Source organism: Malus sylvestris, chromosome 1, assembly GCF_916048215.2.
Source record: "Malus sylvestris chromosome 1, drMalSylv7.2, whole genome shotgun sequence".
NCBI lineage: Eukaryota > Viridiplantae > Streptophyta > Magnoliopsida > Rosales > Rosaceae > Malus > Malus sylvestris.
The window spans coordinates 608,157-631,833 of NC_062260.1; the positions used below are offsets into that span (position 1 = coordinate 608,157).

Consider the following 23,677-nt stretch of genomic DNA (forward strand, 5'->3'; position numbering starts at 1 on the left):
CCATTTCAAAATCCATTTTACAATCTAGAGGGAAAATTCTCAAGTATATTTTGTTAAATTTGACTATTAACCATTAGTTGACCAAGGTTGACTTTTTGAAAAATTGCCCAGGACCCTTCCTGGAGTATTTCGACAGGTTGATTCCATTTCTGTAATCCATTTTTCCAAACTCAATACCAATAGTCTCCAAATTTCATTTTTGAGCAAACTAAGAGGAAATTAAGTGTTTTACATCGATTAGAATTAGTTTAATGATTAGTATGGTAATTTCCCATATAGGAGAGGACCACCCAGAGGAGTACCGCAGGCAGAATAGGTTGAGCAGCTATGATCTTACGATATATCAGTGAGTGGGTCTTTTGATTCTAAATATATACATATATATATATATATGTGTGTGTGTGTGTGTGTGTGTGTGTGTGTGATTGTTCGCATAACTATTTCTTTGCATAATTGATGTGACATGCCATGTTTATCTTCTTATTAGATTTTCTACACTTTATATTTTTTTATTAACTGCGAGAATAAAATGTGGCATGACATCTTTATTCATTATATCTGCTCATTGTTACATGTCTGCACGGTGTTTGTTTGTTAGTTGTGTTGTCCTGCGCCAAGGACTAGCTTCACGTATATGTTCACATGCATCATTTACATTCGCTTTGGATCCTGAGTTAGGTGCCAACCTATCCCAAGGTTAGTTGTTTGGACTCGTCTGTGGTGCGCATAGCGCCAACTTCAAGTGATGTAGTACTAGAACATAAAACCTACACCCAGCCTGTTCATGCAACTACTTTCTGTATGACTTGTGTGCCTACATAGATGATGAGTAGTGATTTTCATAGTCGTAATTTTTAATAATTTTCATAACTGTGATTCTATGATAGTGATTTGAGTTGTTAATGTGATATTTCGTAGTAGCACCCTATATCTTATAACTCATTTGTGCTGCAAGGTTCCCTACTACCTATTATTATATTATTACTTTGGGAAATCATATACTTGTTTTACAGCGAGGGGTTACACGCTTTGAAAAAGGTTTTAGAAAACTTTATTTTATAGGCCCACTCAACCTTATTTTTCGCCCCTCTGGGGCATAGAGATTGAGCTCGTGGGAGTATAAGGTTTCAGTGGAAGTAGTTCGCTATTCTTCGATCAAAGTAGGTTGCTTATGTATTAAATAATCATCCTTTATAGATGAGACAAATTTTATCTTTCTGCACTATGCTCTGAAATTCACGTTTTGTAATAAGGGTTACCACCCAATCACGTTATGTACTCTGGTTTATTTATTTAAAGTTTTAATTTATTCTCACTTTTACACATCAACCATACTTTATGGCTTCGTCACCTTTCAGGTGTCGACCAGCACATCACGATTTAGATGGACACGTGGACATTCCATGACACATGCCGATCGATAATGTCTACTTGGACTCTGAATCGAGCTATGCTGGCAGACACCTGGAGGGTTATGAAGCCATAAAGTATAGTGATGTGGAAAATATGAATAAATTTAAACCTAAAAGTGCCTAAATATAAGAGTGCGCTTGTGAGCGAGAATGAACCCATTTCACACGTGATGTCAAAGCATAAGTAAAGTATAGTAAAGTAGGATGAGAATTATATCATCGAGGGTAATCTCCAATACCAAGATTTGCCAAGAATCCTTGTCGACACAAAAGCTCAGCACTAAAACCTGGAGGGGCGAAAAACAAGGGTGAGTGGGCCTAAAAATAAAGTTTAGTAAAAACCTTTTTGAAAAATAATAACTCCTCGGCATAAAACAAGTATAGTTTTCACAATATACATAATACGTATAGTAAGAAAATACTTACCGTAGCCTGCAATATCTCAAGAATTCAATACGGTACAATATTTCGTAAGTAGACACATGACGTATGTGATCACATAATCTCGCATAAGCAAACATATCATATCGAGTGCTCATCGACACATGCTGGTACACAAGTTCATGCAAAATTATTCTGACATGAACATGACTGGGTGTAATAATGATAAACGCTTTAGCACTACAATAGCGTTAAGACTGGTGCTATGCGCAGTACATACAAGTCCTAATTGCCTATAGCAATCTTGTTGGAAATGTGCCCTAAAGCCAATCATGTGATGATACTTTACGGACATTTCACATGTTAAACTAATCTAGTTTTACATATAAAGGGCAAAGATTATTGTTTGAGCCGTCTCATATAAATGTTATATGCTTAAACGATAAAGTCCAAGGAATATGTGATTGGGAGAATGTAATCTAATGAAGTTAGATTCATGAGACCATTCTTTCATAGACACATCCTAAATGTTCCTGATCATAGGATTGTCAATTGGGCATTGACAGTCCGTTAAGATCGGTACGTACTATGTCTTCTCTCAGGGAGAGTGATTAGTCTCGAGTCATTGGTGTGTGTGACATCAAGACAAGTACGTAGGTGCTCAATAGAGAATGAGTACACTGAACGTGATCAACGAAGAGTTCTCATATTCCATGTCACATAAGAACTCATGGTTGGGATAATGCAAAGTAGTCCTTTGACCTGAGGCATCACAGTTGTCTTATGGTTAAGTCCTTGATCTTTGATTATGTCAAAGTCACCCCCTCGGGGTGTCCACGACATCGTTGGGGTCAAGTGACTTAGCTATGGAGACAAGTGAATGCGCAACAAGGGATCTCTAACCTTCAAACAGTTGAGGGAGAATACTCTATGATATGATTTAGAATCTCTGGCCAGAGTATGAATGAGATTAGGGAATGCGTTCCAAATCACATTCAAGTAAATCATATAAGCACAAGATTCACATTGGATAGTAGACATGAACAAATAAACTATCAAACCAAACAATGTGGTCAAGAGTATTAGATTAGAGAAAGACCGTATTGCATTTGTAATCCCGAACTGAATAGGTTCTCTAACCTCTTCTGATTAGCTTGGGTAACCATGACATGCTGCTAGGCGTCAACCATGGTTTGTGGAAGCCCTAAACGTGTGTAATCACTAAAGGGAGAATTGAAAATAGTTTCAATTCACAATCGATGTAAAATGGTTTTAATCGCCCACTACCTCGCTAAAAGGAACCTAATGGATCGCACACCATAAAAGGTAGAGATTGGAGATTAAACGGAAATGAGTAAGAATGATTAAATGGTTTAATCATTTATTTATGGCAAGGATTAATTAATATGTTAATTAATCAAACGAATAAGTTCGTTAAAGACCTCGGGGATAGTTTTGGACCTTAAGGCCTAATGGGCTTCGAACGTCAAGCCCATTAACTTAAGTTGTATGACAATTTAATGAATAAAGATTCATTAAAGCCCAAAAGCCCAAAATTCCTTAGGTGGCCGGCCATATGGTGATGAATTAGGGTTTTGGTTATTTAGGTCACTTAAAGAAGTGACTATATAAATGACTTTATAGCCAAATATTCATTAAGGATTAAAAGGGTTTATTTTTGGGGAAAATTGGTGAGAATTGTTTCTCCATTTTTCTCTCTAAAGAGGCCAACACCTTGGAGGGTACATCTAGCAATCCTACTACTCCAAGGTCACTCATTTCTTCTACAATCTAACCTTGGTGAAGAGACTTAGAGGTTCTCAATTTTGGGAACTTAGAGAACCTATTTTTCCATCCAAATCCATGGATCTAAGAAGCAAGGAATGAAGGCCCTATCTCTTTGGGTGATTAGCCTTTGCTTATGCAAAGAGGAATCCACAAAGGTAAAAATTTCAACTCACTTTGTTTTGAGTTGATTATTGGTTCACCAATCTACTAGGCTTTGAATTTCATGGTAATGTTTTGTTTTTGGGTGCATACAAGCATGATTCCGCCTTTAATTGTTAATTGCATGCTATATGATGTTGCTCAAATGAACATGTTTTTCAAAATAATTCCTTCAAATCTAGGACAGGGCTGACACCTACAATGGATCCAAAGTTAGCATACGATGCAATGTGCACACACACATGAAAGACTGGCCCTACCCGGGCAAGTACCAACACCGATGCAGCAAACAATGAGCAGATAACATAAATATAGTCATGCCATAGTGATTCAATAATTCTGGTCAACATAACATTATTCATCACCATAACTTTAGCTAAGGCATCCCGTAAGATTCATAATGATTTTCTAATTCTCTTCCTTACGTCATTTCCTATCAATATTAATTTAACTACAACATTTATATAGAAAATTCATTATTAAATATATATATATATATATATGGAAACTAAACATATATATGTATATATCAAGGAAAAGACCCACTCACAAATCATGTCATCGAGTCGAACCCACCTCACGGGCATCAAAGATCCCTGCGATGCGTTTCACCTAGAAATGAAATTATTTATGTAAATACATAATGTATTAATGTATAAACGTGTTTTCGTTCAAAGTATGACTAATAAAGGAACTATTTTAAAATGGTCGAATTTTGAAAAATGGATGGCTGATTCGGGTCTGGCCCGTTGAGAAACCTAAGGAGGGACCTCGTGTTCCTCCACATGCCGCCACAAGGTGGCTGCACCGGCAACAATGTTCCGCATGGGCCGACCACCTCACGCGCCTATGAATACAACTGTACTTGCCTTCCTCGCAAGTTCCTGCAATTTTGCAGGTTTTTGGTCCGACTTTCAGAGCTCCTAACGAGCTCAAATCTCATTCATTTTCAATGATTTAAAAACCAGAGCAAAACTAGAAATGTGAGGAATCAATTTATACCTATTGAGGGTCGAGTCAACATCGGTGATAGCCAAAAAATGGGCCTAAAAGAGGTCAGAGGCTCACGGTTCTTGAGTTCCCCAGAAAATTGGAAGATCCTCCCCTTCATCCAATCTACACTAACCTTCCCCCAAATCTCATTTTAAGGTTGAAAAACAATATAGAACGTTGAAATAAAAAGTATTTGAGGTTGGGGTCCCGAGACTCACCATGGTCGAGCTTCACGAGTTCGTTGAAAAACATGGCGTCCGTGCTCTTCCCAGGGCTCGAGGAAAAGAATGCGAGACATGGTGGTCATGATATGATGGTGTGATCTGGGTCACCAAAATGGCCATCGCCATGAGGCAGGCAGTGGTATGGTGACCTGAGGGCTCGCCGGTAGAATATGTAAATTTTCGTTTATGCCCTTGTTGGCAAGTGACGTGGACATATTTATTTGATCTTAAATTATTATTCTCGCTATCATAATTAATTAGTACTAGTTGATACGAACGTGTGAGCGTGCATTAGACTCGAATCAGACTCGTAACGTTAAAGTTAAGCTCCGTTGAAATACGTGAACCACAGGTAGATTTGTACACGTGTGTGTATTAAATTATTAGTGTTAGAAACATTGTATCAGTCAAAAGGATAGATTTTTTGAGAACTTCCCACTGTGCAAAATCTGAAAACCCTATCCCTAATTTCCTATTTAGCTACCCGTGCCCTTCCCTTTATGTCATGTAGCCAATCAAACTTTTCACAAGCCATCCTCCTCCATTCCTTTTCCCGGTTTCCCTCTGATATGATATTAACTAGCACTCAAATTAACCTTCTTTTTATCAATTGTAGTATGGAATGTAAGTAGGGATCGTTCTAGGCCGGGGATTAGGAGGGATTGCAAAATCACTTGGAATTGACTCAAAAACGTAAAAACAAGTTTAAAACACTAAACTAGACTCAAAGAATGCAAAACTAAACTTTAAAACACCAAAACAAACCAAAAGACTCAAAACAGCAAGTAAACACTCAAAACTGCCTTAAAAACACTTTCTGGGCAGTTTTGGACACTAAGGAGGAATTTGGACGAAAATTGGTTTTGACTTGACTCAAGACACTTAAAAACACAAACTAAATTGATTTCTAACTATTTTGACACTTGAAAATAAAGGGGGATTTGGTTTTGACGAATTTGAAAACAAAACAAAAACTTTGTAAAACAAACAGATTGTAAAAACGAATTTGATTTAAATGGGTGAATGGAAGGCTAGCTAAGGGGTTCATCTCCACACATGTTATACTTGCATACGAAACGATTTCCAATTGCTTTTCAATAAACCATGAATTCTCAACGCCCCAAGTTAATTAGGTCCGCTTAAATTAACCTTCAGATTTTCCTAACGTTATTGAATTGGATGATTGCATACGACAACCCAAAGCATTCCCCACAAGTCCCCTACATGATTGCATAATAGAGATACAAGCAAGAATCATTAAGTTCTATGAAAACCATAAGCATTGACGAAGCACTTGTTACTATGATTGCATGAAACTGATGCCAAGAATTTACTTAACGCGATTGAGATCATCAACCTTTACTACTTGTGAATATAAGTTCATAACGATTAGGTGAAATTCCCTTATATCCTAGCATCAAATTCATGCATGCAAACTAAGTGTCGACCCTCAATCAACATACAAGAATAAGTTTTAATTCACATAGATAAGCAAATTGAATTCACAACTTATGAAACGCAATTAGAAGTAATCAAATCATATAGCAAGCATAAACATGGTTTTGAATCCCCCCTAGCCAAGGGGGGGGTTTAGTTCCTCATACGCACAAAACAAAGAGAATTGAATTTAAACATTGAAAGCAAAGGAAAAGAAACACCTAGAATTTCCAGCGACGCGGACTTGAATTGCATGAACTTCCGAGCTTCCTTCTCCTCCTCCTTGGTGCGGCAAAGGTCTAGGGACAGGTTCTTTGGGATTATGGATGGTGGAGAATGGTTATGGATGGATGTAGTAGTGTTTAGGGGAAGGGAATGGTGCGGCAAAGGTGTGGAGAAGTGTTTGGACGAATTTCTGAATTTATGGGATGAATGAATGTGTATGAGAGGTGGTGATCTGATTTAGGGGTTAATATGAGTATATATAGGCACTTAAAACCCTAGGGTAATCAGATATGGACTTGGATAACCCAAATCCACAAGGAAATAGGTTTAAACAATCAGATTTTGCAAAGGAAAAGGGATGAGGTTTAGGTGTCCTAAATGGATAAGGACTCCTCATTGCACTTGGAAACTTTGCCTATTAGGATTAGGAAACCTTTGTCTTTATCATTCCTTCTTCATCTTGGACTCCTTTTCCTTCTTGGACTTGGAATTCTTCTTTGTTGCTGAAACTTGATGCCATTTGGATTTAACTTTCCTACTTCGAGTAGGAAACCTTGTTTGAATAGGAATCTTCATTCTTCTAGGAATCCATCTCCAACTAGGAATCCCTTGTTGATTAGGAATCCTTCTTCAATTAGGAATCCTTCGTTGACTAGGATTTCATCTTTTAATTAGGCGCTTTCCTACTTCGACTAGGAAACCTTGTTCAAGTAGGAAACATCATCTTCAAATCTTCAATTTCGTCCATCCTCTTAGCTCCAAGCATATGATGTCCATTCCAAGCTCTAATTTGCTCCAAAAGGCTCCAAAATGCATCCTTTTGCATACTTCGCCCTTAGAACCTGAAAATACATAAAACTAGCTCAAAAGACTACTTTAACTAAGGAAAAACAATGTAAATGCACAAGAACAAGCTAACTAAGGCGCATAAATATGCTCCTATCACCCTCCTTACCACCCAATTCTATTTTTCTTTCTTTTTAAAAGTCACCAATCAGATCACTCCCCATTTCCTTTCACCAATCAGAAATCAGAAAAATGAGACTCTCTCTTTCTCTCTTTCTCTCTCTTCCTTCTCTCTCTCTCACGTATACTTTCTCCTTCTGCAACCACCATAAACGAGCATCAAACTTCACCATCGTAACCCAAAAACACCATCATCGTTCATGTTCATCTCGACTCCATGAACATAACCATACCAACCAAATTCAGAATGGACTGGTTTTCAACGCCGAATTCAGAAGGTCCGAACTCAGTGATTTAAGTTTAATGTGTTTTTGACTGAGTTACAAGTTTCTAGGACTTGGGAAGGCTTCTATACAACTCTCTAAGCGTCTTAGACTAGATTTGGAAGAGCGATGACGTTGAAACAGACGAGTTTCGAGGAGCTCAATTTTGGCCGAATCTTTCAAGGCATTTTCCGACCACCTCCTTCCACTTTTTGGACTCCAAATAGGTATATCATGATTCTACATTTCATAAGCTTCATTTCCATATAAATTTCGTGAAAAATGGTTGCAAAATGAAGAAGTTATGCAAGTTTGAAAATTTTCCAGAAAATCGACGAGACTCAAGTTGCAGACGGCGACGAACGGTGGCAGACGGTGGAGCTCGCCAGAGAAGACAAGGAATATTCCATCAAAGTTGATGAAATATTCTAATGGCGTCAGGTAACACCGTTAACTTCTGTTCAGTTTTAACAGAATATTCCTAACGCTGTGAGGCACACGGACGACACGTGCCTGAGCATGAGGGCGCATGTGGTGTCCAAAAATTATGCTGAAAATTTGTGTAGGTCCGTGACATCGAGTAGATCGATTTCATATATTCAAACCCTCCATTTGATCAAATTATGGGAAGTTATTGCTAGTTTTTAGCTTATGTCCTTATTAATTAATTATATATAGTTGTTTCGCATATAGGGGAAAGCTACCCTGAGGATGTACGCGGACAAGCAAGACTAGGGGGCTACAATCCTATGACATATCAGTGAGTGGGCATTTTGTTTTTCGTATATTACGTATATACCACTAACACCTAAGTGAATAAACTTCAACAAATTTGTGAATTTTTCTTCCTTCTCAAAAAATAAAGAATCAAACATTTCTCCCTTAGACAAGTTTAACAAAAAGGCATTGGATCTGGATATACCGATCCACAGCATCCATCTAAGGCCAACTTGTAATTAATCAGATTACAGTAAATGAATCATTCGTTGATTAGGAATAATGTTTTGTCAAACAAAACAATTCATCCATTTCTTAGATATTATTGTGATTTAATTAAGTTCCTTATTCAAATTGAAATGTAAAGACAATCTTTATAGTCCAATTTCTTGGTAGTTCATTTGAGGAAGTGCCAACTGCTTTTGCAATGATCTATATCTTTACTCACATTTTGAATGTGAAGCACTTTCTCTTCTCTCATTAATCTTCTACTTCTTACTAGTCACTCTTTTACAACGGTTGCAAACAAGTTACTAGTACAACATCATACATTCAAGTAAAAGAACCAATTGTTTTGAACTATTTCAAGAACAATTCATAACACCTTCATAAGGTGTGTCCTTCCAATGTCCATCCTTTCATAAAGAAAGTATGTTTCCCTTTGGAGTTCCATGTCTTTGTTCTAACTTCTCAAGTTCCTTGTGTTATCCTCCTTATCTTAGACATATCCAACATGTTCTTCCATGCATATATATGGGGTTGTGGTACCAAGTTAGGAAACTTTAGCCTTCGGCTTTTTTTTTTGTCAAGTTTTGGATAACGTGTTTGCAAATATATAGGTAAACAATTACATAACGAATATAATTGATTGATTTTAAGTCATTTGATATGGGTCTTTAAATCAAATAGCACCACCCAATATTTTGGCAAATTCCAGGTCCCTCAATTAGAATTCAAGAGTTATGGAGAAAAATCTTAGTAGGGTATGGGAGACTCACCATTACCAAGCTCACTTCAGAAGAAAATCATATTGGGTAGCATTAATAATAATGAGGGAGTAACTCTTGTTCATTTACAACTCTTGTAATTTTTCATCTCATTTGGCCTCTGGAGAATGATGCCTCTGAAGAATATCATATTGGTGCCATTACATTTAGTTAAGTTGTTCTCACCATGCTTGTTTGTGGAGGGGTTCAAGAATGACCTCAGAAGAATATCATATTGCATGAACGTATCCTATTTGTTTTAGCAAAGAACATATCTAAATTTATAAGTTCACTCAAACAAACTTACCACAAATATACCAAAAATATACCACAAACTTGCCTAAATGGGAAATTTTTGAAATGTCATATGAACTTGTTTGTATTTTTCAATTTGTCATATAAACTAAAATTTTAAGCAATTTGTCATACCAACTTTACAAAATCATTAATTTGTCATCTTACCCTAACTCCGTTAAGTTTACCATCCAATATAAGTCATGTGACTCACACATGACTTGTGTTTAAGGTTATTTAGGTCATTTTAACATGTCTTTCACAAGTTTTTTACTTTTCTTTAGTACAAACACTTAAATTTTTTTACTTTTCTTTAGCACATATGCATCTACAACTCCATTTAGGGCACAAAACGTCAACCTGTTGCTCATTTATAGAGCCCGTATGAAATTATGTCTTTGTGACATGCTAAAATGCAAACTCCCATTGGTGTATCATGATATATTTGGAATAACCATAAGAGAGTGCATTGCTTGATCATTTCATTGCTATTGTATCAAAAATATTGTTCCATTGCCTGAGAAATCCTACAAATTTTGTCAAATGCAACTTAATAAAAGGGAAGTAAGGTATTAGAATGACCAAAATAACCTAAACACAAGTTATGTGCGAGGCACATGACTTATATTGGATGGAAATGATGTGGTAGAAACTAACACACAAATTAAACCCTATAAATTATGCAATCGTAGTATGAGTAAGTAAGGATCCTTCTATTCTGAGGATTAGAAGGGATGCTAATCAACAGAAATTAAACTTATAAAACTGAAAACTAAATTAAACTAACAAAACAATGAGGGGGGACTTTTTGGACGAATTTAATGAGAACAAAATTAAGGGTAGCAAGATTAAGTTGTGAATGAAATATGAATGAAAGGATAGCTAAAGGATTCTTCTCCACACATGAAACATATGCATACAAATCGATTTCCAGTTATTCTTCCTATAAACCATGAATGACAATGCCCCAAATTAACAGTGAACAACACTAATTAATTCTCAGATTTTCCTAAGTTCATTGAATTGGACTCAGCGACGCAACCAAATTATTCTTCTCAAGTTCCCTAACTATGAAAAGCATGATAGAGATACATCTCAAAGATCATTAAGTTTTGTAAAAATCATAAGCATTGACAAAGCATTCGTAACTATGAAAAGGATGATACTCCTGTCAGGAATTTACTTAACTCAATCATGACTACTGACTTTTACTACTTGCAAATATAAGTTCATAATGATTAGGTGAAATTCCCTTATATTCTAGCATCAAATCCCAGCATGCAAACTAAGTATGCACCCTTAATAAACATACAAGAATAAGTTCTCTATAAAGCATATAAGTAAATCGCATTCATGTTTTATGAAACAATAACTAGATGTAATCAATTTATATAAAACATATGATCATGGCTTCGAATTCACCTCCAGCTAAAAAGAAACTTAGCTACACATGTTCATCATAACTAAAAAGCAATCTAAAATAAACATTGAAACTAAAAACAAGGATAGAAAGAACTCTGAAAATTCCAGCAACTTCCATGGATAAATGGTAGGCGCGACACACTCCTCTCTTACTCTCTAATTTGCGGCAATAATATATATAGGGTAAAGGCACAGCTGAATCCCAGGAGGAAAAAGATTAGGTTATTTGAATTATTTTAGGACTCCTAGAATCAGATAGGAAGTGTTGAAATGTGATAAAGATTCCTCCTTGTAGCAGCAGGTAAGATAAGGTAAGATTGGATAAGATAGAATAAGATAATGTTCCTCTCCAATTAGGATTCCTCTTTCTTGTGTAATTCCTTGTCTTCCAAGCCTCAACTTTAATTTCACCAGATTTTAGCACATATCTAGCACCATTTAAACACCAAAAATGTCAGCCCATTTACCATCCAATCCAAGTCAAAAACTGCTCCAAATTGCTCCATTTTGCCATTTATTGTCATATTTACCAATTAGAACTACAATAATACGAAAATAACATAAATTACCAAAATAAATGGAAATTAACGAAGTAAATGCAAAGAAATAAGATAACAAAATCGCATAAATATACTCCTATCAGGAAACTTAACGGAGTTAAGGAGAGATGACAAATTAATGATTTCAAAAAGTTGGTATAACAAATTGCTTAAAATTTTAGTTTATATGACAAATTAAAGAAGGGAAATTTTATTTGGACCCATATAACCTCTTTCTATACCTAACTTAAACTTTAAATATATATTGTCTTTCTTACCCTATTGCATAATTACTGTCAAGTACAAGATGAAATGAACAATAAAACCAAAATTTATCAATAGACCCATATATACCCAATAATCAATCTACTTCTTGCTACCATCTGGTAATGTGTTGCACCTTCATCGCACTAGCTTGATGTTACTTCTGAGTTTTTACATGCTTATGTTTTTGTTTATGGATTCGAAGCAACCAAGGATTCTTCAAACTTCAATGAAAAGTTGATCCAACGGACCATGTGAAACTTTTGGATTTTGTACTAAATATTGGAGGGATTGGCTGATCCAATTTTGATCAGTTGCAAGAAAACGCATACTGATTGAACAAAAACAAAATAAAAACATATGGGATTTAAATATTTATTTTTTTTAATCATCTATATGGGATTAAGCAAAATCAACAGATGAAAGATTAATTAAAACAGATATGGGATTGAGTAAAATCAACAAAAGAGAAGGATTACGCATGAGACAAATATGTGAGAGATATTGCTGTCTTTATGCCTTGAATGAATTTCAAAACACTGATTTTGGTTTTTTATTTTTTAAATGGGTGTAAAGATAAATTTATATATCAAATTGTGTTTGTGAGGGTAGTTTAGGTAGTAAGTTTGGGTTTAAAGAGATATTAATAGTTTAGTTAAAAATAATATGGGTGTGGAGAGTAAGTTGAGTGTAAAAAGAGGTTGTATGGGTTCAAATAAAATTTGTCATTGAAAATTGCATACAAGTTCATATGACATTTCAAAAACTTTTTCCTACCTAAATTTATAGACATATGAATCCAAATGTACCAATATAAATAGATTGTAACAAAAATTTATCACAAACTTACCTTAACGTATTAGTACATTTGAATCCAAACGTATCAATATAAATGGAGAAATAAGGCACATCTAGTTGTCTCTAAATTGAGATGTAAAAAATATGAATTCACAAAAAAAAAAAATACAAATTAAAAACAGATAAAAGTTCAAAAACAAGAAATGACTAACGTCAATCATGTTAATTATTAATAAAAAGATAACTAAGCTTGAAAGTTTGTTTTGATCTTCCCTAAAATTAAGGCAATTTAATTTGGACATTTCTTTAGGTGTGAGTTTAGTCGTATGTTTTAGTTTGGTTCAACTCTACATCTTGATTCCCTTGCAATTGTGGCAAGCGACTTTTGGGAGTGCTGGAAAATGTATGTCTAAGGGTTTGTGAATTCATGGCCCACATTCATCTCATGCTCAAATTTCGGCCACATTTGCTCCTAGTTCAGCCGTGCAACTGTCACAGCCCGTCCCGGAAGTATTTTTGACGGGAATGTGAAATGGCGGAAATGCCCTTGACGTTACTAAGGTATGTGTGTGTGAGATTTTATTGGTTCAAATATTAAGCAAGGGTGAAAGAAAAATATTATGTGAGTTGGTTATTAATTTGATTTTTGTTAAGTTGATTAGGGGATTAGAAAATGGGTGGTGTGGATTGGTTTGGACCACACAGGACCTCTCTCTCTCTCTCCTTCCCCGTGGCTTCTCTCTCTCCTCTCTCGCAATCTCTCACTCTCTCTCACCCAAAAACTGTACGGACGAACCCAAAACCCTCCAAACTTTGCGGATCGACAAACTTAAGGCCACCATTGGACTCCTGAGGGCACGACGAGCACGTTGATACCATTTTCAGGTAACCTTTCCTTCGGAAACACTAGTTTTTAAACTCCTCGTGAAGGTGCACTGTTCATGCACACGTAAATCCTTGTGTTTTTGGGAATTTGAAGCTTGTAGGAAGCTTGGTGAGGTCCTAAGGAAGCTCGGAGTGCTTCGTTTGGAAGAATTGGACGTCGGGATCACCTAGTTCGAGTTTGGCCGGTTTTCTTGGATTTTTGGAAGGTACGATCCCGTGATTTATAGTGCTTAAAACTAGTTCAACGTGATAGTACACACTTAGGGCTTCAATTTGGTGTAAAGTACGAGAAAAATGGACGAAAAACATGTGAGAATAGTGAATTAGAAATTTTCCCAGTTTTCCGGTGACCGGAGTCCGGCGAGGGTAGGTCGGAGAAGAAGGGGGAATATTCCGTTAGTTTTAACTGAATATTCCTAACGGCAGTAACGGTAACCGTCGGTTTTAACAGAATATTCCGGGAATATTCCTGACGGCGTCAACTGACGCCGTCAGCAAGCCTTGCACGTGGCTGCGCGTGGGGGGCGCGTAGACCCATGCCTAATTCGGCGCGTGGGGGCGCGTGAGACCTCGAAAAATTATTTTAAAAATATTGCGATGCTCGTGAGGTTGTGTAGATCGCGTTGGTGTATTCAATTGTCAAAATTGAGCATCGTATGAGGAATTAATTACCTAGTTTTGTTTATGCGCTTTAATTGACGTTTTTATAGTTGTTTCGCATATAGGTGAGACGTATCCCGAGGACGAGCGCATCCAGGGACGCCACGGGGGTTACGACCCCTCGAGGTGGGCAGTTTTGATTTTGTATTTACCTATATACATTATTTTTCCCAGAAAATACGTTTTTATGAAAATTATGAAATTAATTGCCATGCATGAAATTATTGAAATATCTAGCTTGAGTATTGATGCATATATATGTGAAATGACGCGGTGGATGCTCAGGTGAGTTTATTTTATTATTCAGCTGGGTTATTTATGTGAATTGCATTGAAAGCTCATAACCTGCACCTAGGTGATAGTGCTTATATTGTTATTCACCACACCGCACGCTCGTCTTGGATCCAAGTAGGTGGATGTCGTACAGACCATGTGAGGGTTCCGACATGCCAGTCGTACAGACCATTAGAGGGGTTCCGACTGGTGGGTGACCTTAGATATGCGCGCTGATGATTGATGTGAGACGCACTAGATTGTATTTATACACCTGTCATCGTATAGACTACCTTATGTAGTTTCGAGTGACGTGCAGAGTTAGACCGTACAGGTCACCGAGGTGACTCTGGTTGGATGGGATGTTGAGCTTTAGAATCAGCCGTACAGGGCCATTGTAGGGTTTCCGGTTGACTTATTATTCACCTGATGGATAATGATGCATTTTGATTATATTTTGGGCATGGCATATCATTCCTGTGATATTATGATGTTGGATATGTGTTGAGTTAAGAGGTTGTGTATGTATATATGTTTATATACTATTTTCTGGGAAGTATACAGGTTTTTACGGCGAGGGGATAGAATTGTTTTTAATGAACTGTTTTTGGAAAACTATTTTGTTTTACTGACCCACTCATTTTGTTTTGCGCCCCTCCAGGTTCTAGTTTAGCGGTTGGTGGCTCTCGAGGTCTTATTCCGGCTTTCTGACAGACCCTCGACATGTAGGACTCACCTGAGGGTGACGTATTTTTATTTTAGTCCTACTTGACTGCAGTTAACCTATGCTCTGAACTTATGTATTTACTTTATATCTCGTCCGGTTATGTTTGTAGGTGGTTATGCTTGAGAATGGTTTGAAATCTTGTTGATTTATGTTGTTGTTTTGCTTACGTGTCGCATCTATGGTTACGTCACGCCCACGTGACGGCCAACACACCTGGATCCTCCGGATCGAGGTGTGTCAGTTTGGTATCAGAGCTTAGGTTGCAATCCTGTATAATTGTTAATGCTTTAATGATATTTTGATGTTTTCTGTCAGAATCATGCCGCCTCGTAGAGAGCGTAGGGAGTTCCGCCGTACTCCTGATCCTAATTTTCCGGATATCGTTCAATTGGGGGAAGCAATGGCTCAGGCTTTCCAGAGTGTGATTCGTCCTCCTCCCCCACCTCAGAGGACACCTTTGGAGACCATGTACAATCTGAAGTTAGATCGTTTTATGGGTGACGAAGGCCACGAGGGGGCTGAGAAATGGCTAGATCACATTGAAAAGACATTTCAGGTAATGCAAAGTCAGGGGAATTTTCCAGCTGATAGGTGGGTGGAGACTACTACCTGGTTTTTGGGTAGAGAGCCGGCTAGCTGGTGGAGGAATCAGACTCAGTTTATGACCCCAGCTATGGCATCTGATTGGGCTGTATTTAAAGATAATTTCCAGAAAAGATTTGTTCCTCCTCAGTATATTGACCGAAAGAAACAGGAATTTACTCGGTTGAAACAAAAGAAGATGTCAGCTCATGAATACTACAGAAAGTTCACTGATTTGTCTTGCTACGACCCTGATACAGCGGGTAATCAGGGATAGATGATGCGGCGTTTTAAGTTGGGATCTAAGAAGAAGTGGCGTACTTTTGCCAGTGCACTTCCCTGCTCCGACTACCATGAGTTTTTCGAGATTTTGGTCAGGATGGAGGAGTCTGATAAAATTTCCAGTGAGAGTGATGATGACGAGGATAAGGATGGCGGTCAGAAAAAGGATGATAAAGGTAAAGGTATTACTATTCCGGGACCTCGCAAGACTCAGAATTTTAAGAAGAGTGGAGTAAGTTCGAGTTCTTCTAGTGGTGGATTCAGTATTACTGGCCCTAGGAGAGGTGGTGGTAGATTTTTTGGTGGGCCTAGATTCCAGAGGCCGAGGGATTCTGGTGGTGCTGGTGGTGCTGGTGGTTCTGGCGCTCCGTGGTGCCGCCGTTGTAACTTCCGTCACCATGGTGAGTGTAGGAGAGGTAGTGGTGCTTGCTTTACGTGTGGGCAGATGGGACATCGGGCTTCTCAGTACCCCCAGGGTCAGCAGAGACCGCAACAGACTAATATGCCACCTCCAGCACCTATTCAGCAGAGTTTTGGACCGGGTGGTTATGGCCAGTCGAGTCGTGGAGGCGCCTACCACTACTAGGGGGATGCTGCTCCGTATGCTACCGGACCTTATCAGTATCCCCAGGAGCCTTATCCTCAGGCAGGGTACTCTCAGGATTTTGGAGGTTATCCTTCTTATTCATCTATGCCAGCTGGTGGTTCGCATTGGCATCAAGGAGGCCAGTCCCGTCAAGGGGAAGTTGCTACTGGTGGTGTAAGATCATCCAGGCAGCCTAGTCAGCCAGGCCAGGGGCGTAATCCTCAAGGACGAGGTAATCAGGGCAGTAGAGGCCGAGGTGGACGTCAGGAAGCTCAGGGGCGAATTAATCATATTTCTCTGCAGGAGGCTCAGAACCATCCAGACTTGATCATGGGTACGTTGAATGTTCTTGGTCATTTTGCTAAGGTTTTGATTGGTTGTGGTGCTACGCACTCTGTGATTTCTCATACGTTTGCTCAAATGACCCAACCTCACCCTTCACCTCTAGGATTTGATTTAGAGTTTGCCATGCCTAGAGGAGATAAATGTTATGTTGATAGTGTGTATCTTGGGTGTCCAGTGATGGTTGAGGGCGTGATTATGTCAGCTGATCTTATTCCGTTAGATATTGTGGATTTTGATGTGATTTTAGGAGCTGATTGGTTACATTATAATCGTGCCCATATTGATTGTTATGGTAAATCAGTTACTTTTTATCGTCCTGGATTACCTGAGGTTACTTTTGCGGGCGACAGAAATGGGGTGAGACATGGAGTTATTTCTGCCTTAAGGGCAAGGAAATTATTATCGAAGGGTTGTCAGGGATATCTAGCACATGTGGTGTTAAATGATGTTGCTTCTACTAGTATAGAAGAAGTTGGAGTGGTCAGACATTATCCAAATGTATTCCTTGATGATTTGCCAGGATTGCCGCCAGACAGAGAGGTGGAATTCGCCATTGATTTGCTTCCAGGTACTGACCCTATATCTCTGACTCCTTATAGATTGGCTCCTGCTGAGTTGAGAGAATTAAAAATCCAGTTGCAAGAATTACTTGATAAAGGTTTCATTCAACCTAGTTCTTCACCTTGGGGTGCTCCAGTATTATTTGTGAGGAAGAAAGATGGAACTCTGCGATTGTGTATTGACTATAGGTAATTGAACCGGGTAACGATTAAAAACCGTTATCCATTGCCTCGCATTGATGATTTGTTTGATCAGCTGAAAGGTGCGTGTGTATTTTCTAAGATTGATTTGAGATCTGGGTATTATCAATTAAAGATTAAAGAAGATGATGTACCTAAGACGGCTTTCCGGACTCGGTACGGACATTATGAATTTCTGGTTATGCCGTTTGCGTTGACTAATGCACCTGCAACTTTTATGAGATTGATGAATGAGGTATTCCAGCAATATCTTGATAAATTTGTTATTGTTTTCATTGATGATATTCTGGTATACTCTAAATCTCAAGCAGATCATATCCGACATCTTAACTTGGTGTTAAGGAAATTGAGGAAGCATCAGTTATATGCTAAGTTCAGTAAATGTCAGTTTTGGTTGATTGAAGTGGCATTTTTGGGGCATGTGGTATCGGCTCAAGGAATTCAAGTTAATCCTCAAAAGATAGCAGCGGTGGAGAATTGGGAGCAACCTCGAACCGTCACTGAGGTACGCAGTTTTCTTGGTTTAGCAGGTTATTATCGACGGTTCGTTCAGGATTTCTCTATGATTGCTTTACCGTTAACAAAGTTGACCAGAAAGGATGCTAAATTTGAGTGGGATGAAAATTGTGAGCGGAGTTTCCAACAACTGAAATATTGCCTCACTCATGCTCCAGTGTTAGTACTTCCTGATGATAGCGGTAATTTTGAGATTTATAGTGATGCTTCCTTAAATGGTTTGGGATGTGTTTTGATGCAGCATAATAAGGTGATTGTCTATGCTTCTAGGCAGTTGAAAAATCATGAAAGGAATTATCCTACTCACGATCTTAAATTGGCAGCAATTGTTTTTGCTTTAAACATTTGGAGGCATTATTTGTATGGTGAGAAGTGTAAGATCTTCACTGATCACAAGAGTCTTCAGTATTTGTTTACTCAGCATGATCTTAATCTTTGTCAGAGAAGGTGGATGGAATTGCTCAGTGATTATGATTGTACTATTGAATACCATCCAGGTCGTGCTAATGTGGTAGCGGATGCACTGAGTAGGAAACCCCAAGGCAGACTCAATGCCTTATATGCTTGCCGTGTTCCTCTTCTTGCTGAACTGAGGGCAACTGGAGTAAGGTTGGAGTTGGAAAATCGAAGTGGAGCTTTTCTTACTAGTTTTCGAGTCAGGCCAGTTTTGGTTGATCGTATACTTGAAGCTCAAATGGTGGACGAGGAAATTCAGGAGTTGGTTCAATTAAGAAATGAGGGGAAAAAGATAGACCTCAGAATTCGGGAATCAGATGGTATGCTCATGCAGGAAAACATAATGTATGTTCCGAATAATGAGGAATTAAAGAAGGAAATTTTGGATGAAGCGCATTGTTCAGCTTAAGCGATGCACCCGGGAGGAACTAAAATGTATCATACCATTCGACCATTTTATTATTGGCCGGGTATGAAAAGAGAAATTGCAGATTATGTGAGTAGATGTATTATTTGTCAGCAAGTTAAAGCGGAAAGAAAGAAGCCATTTGGGCGAATGCAGCCACTTCCCGTTCCCCAGTGGAAATGGGAAAATATAACCATGGATTTTATGTATAAACTTCCTCGTACACGAAATGGATTTGATGGTATTTGGGTGATTGTGGATCGACTCACCAAATCAGCACATTTTGTTCCAGTTAGAGAGAAGTACCCTCTGAATAAATTGGCTAAGTTGTTCATTGTGAAGATTGTAAAGTATCATGGAGTTCCAGTAAATATTATTTCTGATCGAGACCCGAGATTTACTTCTAAATTCTGGGTGGCTTTTTAGGAAGCTCTGGGTACACAATTACTGTATAGCACAGCTTATCATCCTCAAACTGATGGGCAATCAGAGAGGACTATTCAGACGTTGGAAGATATGTTGAGATCTTCAGTATTACAATTTGGGGATTCCTGGCATGATCGTCTGGACTTGATGGAGTTTGCTTATAATAACAGTTTTCCCTCGAGCATTGGTATGTCCCCATTTGAGGCACTTTATGGTAGGGCGTGTCGAACGCCATTATGTTGGTCTGAGGTTGGTGAAAGGGTGTTAGAAGGCCCCGAGATTGTGGATGAGACAACTCAAAATGTTCAGGTAATTAAGTCAAACCTGAAAGCAGCCCAGAATCGACAGAAGAGTTTAGCGGATCGGCATACTACTGATCGAGTGTATGATGTGGGTGATTGGGTGTTTTTGAAATTGTCACCTTGGAGAGGTGTGGTACGATTTGGAAAAAGAGGGAAGCTAAGTCCGAGATACATTGGACCTTATGTGATCATCGAAAGAGTTGGTGAAGTTGCCTACCGGTTGGAGCTGCCTCTGGAGTTATCTAAAGTCCATAATGTGTTTCACGTCTCTATGCATCGGCATTATATTTCTGATCCTTCTCATGTGATCCCTCCTCAACCGCTAGAGATTAATCCGGATTTGACTTATGATGAGGAACCGGTCACTATTTTGGATTGGAAAGATAAGGTTCTAAGGAACAAGACAGTGAGCTTGGTGAAGGTGTTGTGGAGGAATCATTTTGTAGAAGAAGCTACTTGGGAGATGGAAGACCGGATGAGAGAGATGTACCCAAGGTTCTTTTATGAGTATTAAATGGTTTACTTGCTCACGGGAATTTCTGGGACGAAATTCTATAAGGAGGGAAGATTCTCACAGCCCGTCCCGGAAGTACTTTTGACGGGAATGTGAAATGGCGGAAATGCCCTTGACGTTACTAAGGTATGTGTGTATGAGATTTTATTAGTTCAAATATTAAGCAAGGGTGAAAGAAAAATATTATGTGAGTTGGTTATTAATTTGATTTTTGTTAAGTTGATTAGGGGATTAGAAAATGGGTGGTGTGGATTGGTTTGGACCACACAGGACCTCTCTCTCTCTCTCCTTCCCCGTGGCTTCTCTCTCTCCTCTCTCGCGATCTCTCACTCTCTCTCACCCAAAAACTGTACGGACGAACCCAAAACCCCTCCAAACTTTGCGGATCGACAAACTTAAGGCCACCATTGGACTCCTGAGGGCACGACGAGCACGTTGATACCATTTTCAGGTAACCTTTCCTTCGGAAACCCTAGATTTCAAACTCCCCGTGAAGGTGCACTGTTCATGCACACGTAAATCTTTGTGTTTTTGGGAATTTGAAGCTTGTAAGAAGCTTGGTGAGGTCCTAAGGAAGCTCGGAGTGCTTCGTTTGGAAGAATTGGACGTCGGGATCACCTAGTTCGAGTTTGGCCGGTTTTCTTGGATTTTTGGAAGGTACGATCCCGTGATTTTTAGTGCTTAAAACTAGTTCAACGTGATAGTACACACTTAGGGCTTCAATTTGGTGTAAAGTACGAGAAAAATGGACGAAAAACGAGTGAGAATAGTGAATTAGAAATTTTCCCAGTTTTCCGGTGACCGGAGTCCGGCGAGGGTAGGTCGGGGAAGAAAGGGGAATATTCCGTTAGTTTTAACGGAATATTCCTAACGGCAGTAACGGTAACCGTCGGTTTTAACAAAATATTCCAGGAATATTCCTGACGGCGTCAACTGACGCCGTCAGCATGCCTTGCACGTGGCTACGCGTAGGGGGCGCGTAGACCCGTGCCTAATTCGGCGCATGGGGGCGCGTGAGACCTCAAAAAATTATTTTAAAAATATTGCGATGCTAGTGAGGTTGTGTAGATCGCGTTGGTGTATTCAATTGTCAAAATTGAGCATCGTATGAGGAATTAATTACCTAGTTTTGTTTATGCGCTTTAATTGACGTTTTTATAGTTGTTTCGCATATAAGTGAGACGTATCCCGAGGACGAGCGCATCCAGGGACGCCACGGGGGTTACGACCCCTCGACTTATCAGTGAGTGGGCAGTTTTGATTTCGTATTTACCTATATACATTATTTTTCCCAGAAAATACGTTTTTATGAAAATTATGAAATTAATTGCCATGCATGAAATTATTGAAATATCTAGCTTGAGTATTGATGCATATATATGTGAAATGACGCGGTGGACGCTCAGGTGAGTTTATTTTATTATTCAGCTGGGTTATTTATGTGAATTGCATTGAAAGCTCATAACCTGCACCTAGGTGATAGTGCTTATATTGTTATTCACCACACCACACGCTCGTCTTGGATCCAAGTAGGTGGATGTCGTACAGACCATGTGAGGGTTCCGACATGCCAGTCGTACAGACCATTAGAGGGGTTCCGACTGGTGGGTGACATTAGATATGCGCGCTGATGATTGATGTAAGAAGCACTAGAGCGTATTTATACACCTGTCATCGTATAGACTACCTTATGTAGTTCCGAGTGACGTGCAGAGTTAGACCGTACAGGTCACCGAGGTGACTCCGGTTGGATGGGATGTTGAGCTTTAGAATTAGCCGTACAGGACCATTGTAGGGTCTCCGGTTGACTTATTATTCACCTGATGGATAATGATGCATTTTGATTATATTTTGGGCATGGCATATCATTCCTGTGATATTATGACGTTGGATATGTGTTGAGTTAAGAGGTTGTGTATGTATATATGTTTATATACTATTTTCTGGGAAGTATACAGGTTTTTACGGCGAGGGGATAGAATTGTTTTTAATGAACTGTTTTTGGAAAACTATTTTGTTTTACTGACCCACTCATTTTGTTTTGCGCCCCTCCAGGTTCTAGTTTAGCGGTTGGTGGCTCTCGATGTCTTATTCCGGCTTTCTGACAGACCCTCGACATGTTGGACTCACCTGAGGGTGACGTATTTTTATTTTAGTCCTACTTGACTGCAGTTAACCTATGCTCTGAACTTATGTATTTACTTTATATCTCGTCCGGTTATGTTCGTAGGTGGTTATGCTTGAGAATGTTTTGAAATCTTGTTGATTTATGTTGTTGTTTTGCTTCCGTGTCGCATCTATGGTTACATCGCGCCCACGTGACTGCCAGCACACCTGGATCCTCCGGATAGGGGTATGTCAGCAACAGCTTCATTTTCAAGCCCAGGTAATATCTTTCTTTTTTTTTATTTATTTATTTTTTATTTATTTTTTTATTTTATTTTGGGGTAGAACAAGCAATTCATAAATTCAGCAAGGCACAAGGCTAAGAAGCAAACAAAAGGGTGCCCAGCACACCCAGAAACAGGATCAAAGATAAATAGGATACAACATACGCCACCACACAGGCCCCCAACATCATCCCATATATCCAAGACAAAAGTCCCCCCACCTACAAAGGACATGGCAGACCATCTTTGTTCAAAATACCCACAAGCGAAGTGGAGGTGTCACCACCCAGCCTAAGCCAATCATCTCCGAAGACAAGTTTCTCGTGACAAAATCTGCCGCCATATTTGCCGATTGTGGAGACCATGACCAAGAGCATGATTGAAAACTCCCCCAACCTTCAAAGCACGAGATAGGATTGGGAGCAGTTCCCAATCACAACTCATAGAAAGGGACTTAAGATAATGAATAATAGCTTGAGCATCAGATTCAATTTCCACCTCCTGCAACTGTAAGTTTCTTGCCAGTAAGCACCCCTCCAGGACCGCTAACGCCTCCATCATCGCAGCCATAGAAGCATGCACCCCTCACACATTGCACTGCTTTGCAACCCAAATTCCAATCTCTGGCCACAACCCCAATCTAACCACACAAAGAGCCCCACTTCCAACATGCATCACATTGATCTTATTCCAATTAA

General features: G+C 38.9%; 2 long non-coding RNA genes across 3 annotated transcripts; both read left to right on the top strand.

Annotated features, from left to right (window-relative positions):
• The first annotated feature begins 13,663 nt into the window (after window positions 1–13,663).
• Window positions 13,664–14,541, top strand: LOC126601963 (uncharacterized). 2 transcript variants are annotated; one of them, XR_007615917.1, is made up of 3 exons: window positions 13,664–13,753; window positions 13,848–13,959; window positions 14,479–14,541. It is a non-coding gene; the product is annotated as an uncharacterized LOC126601963 (long non-coding RNA). The 2 variants fall into 2 exon arrangements; XR_007615931.1 differs by having other exon boundaries at window positions 14,464–14,538.
• Window positions 14,542–20,894: 6,353 nt separating this feature from the next.
• LOC126602022 (uncharacterized) lies at window positions 20,895–21,834 on the top strand. Its single transcript, XR_007615963.1, has 3 exons — window positions 20,895–21,040; window positions 21,135–21,246; window positions 21,751–21,834. It is a non-coding gene; the product is annotated as an uncharacterized LOC126602022 (long non-coding RNA).
• Window positions 21,835–23,677: the final 1,843 nt, after the last annotated feature.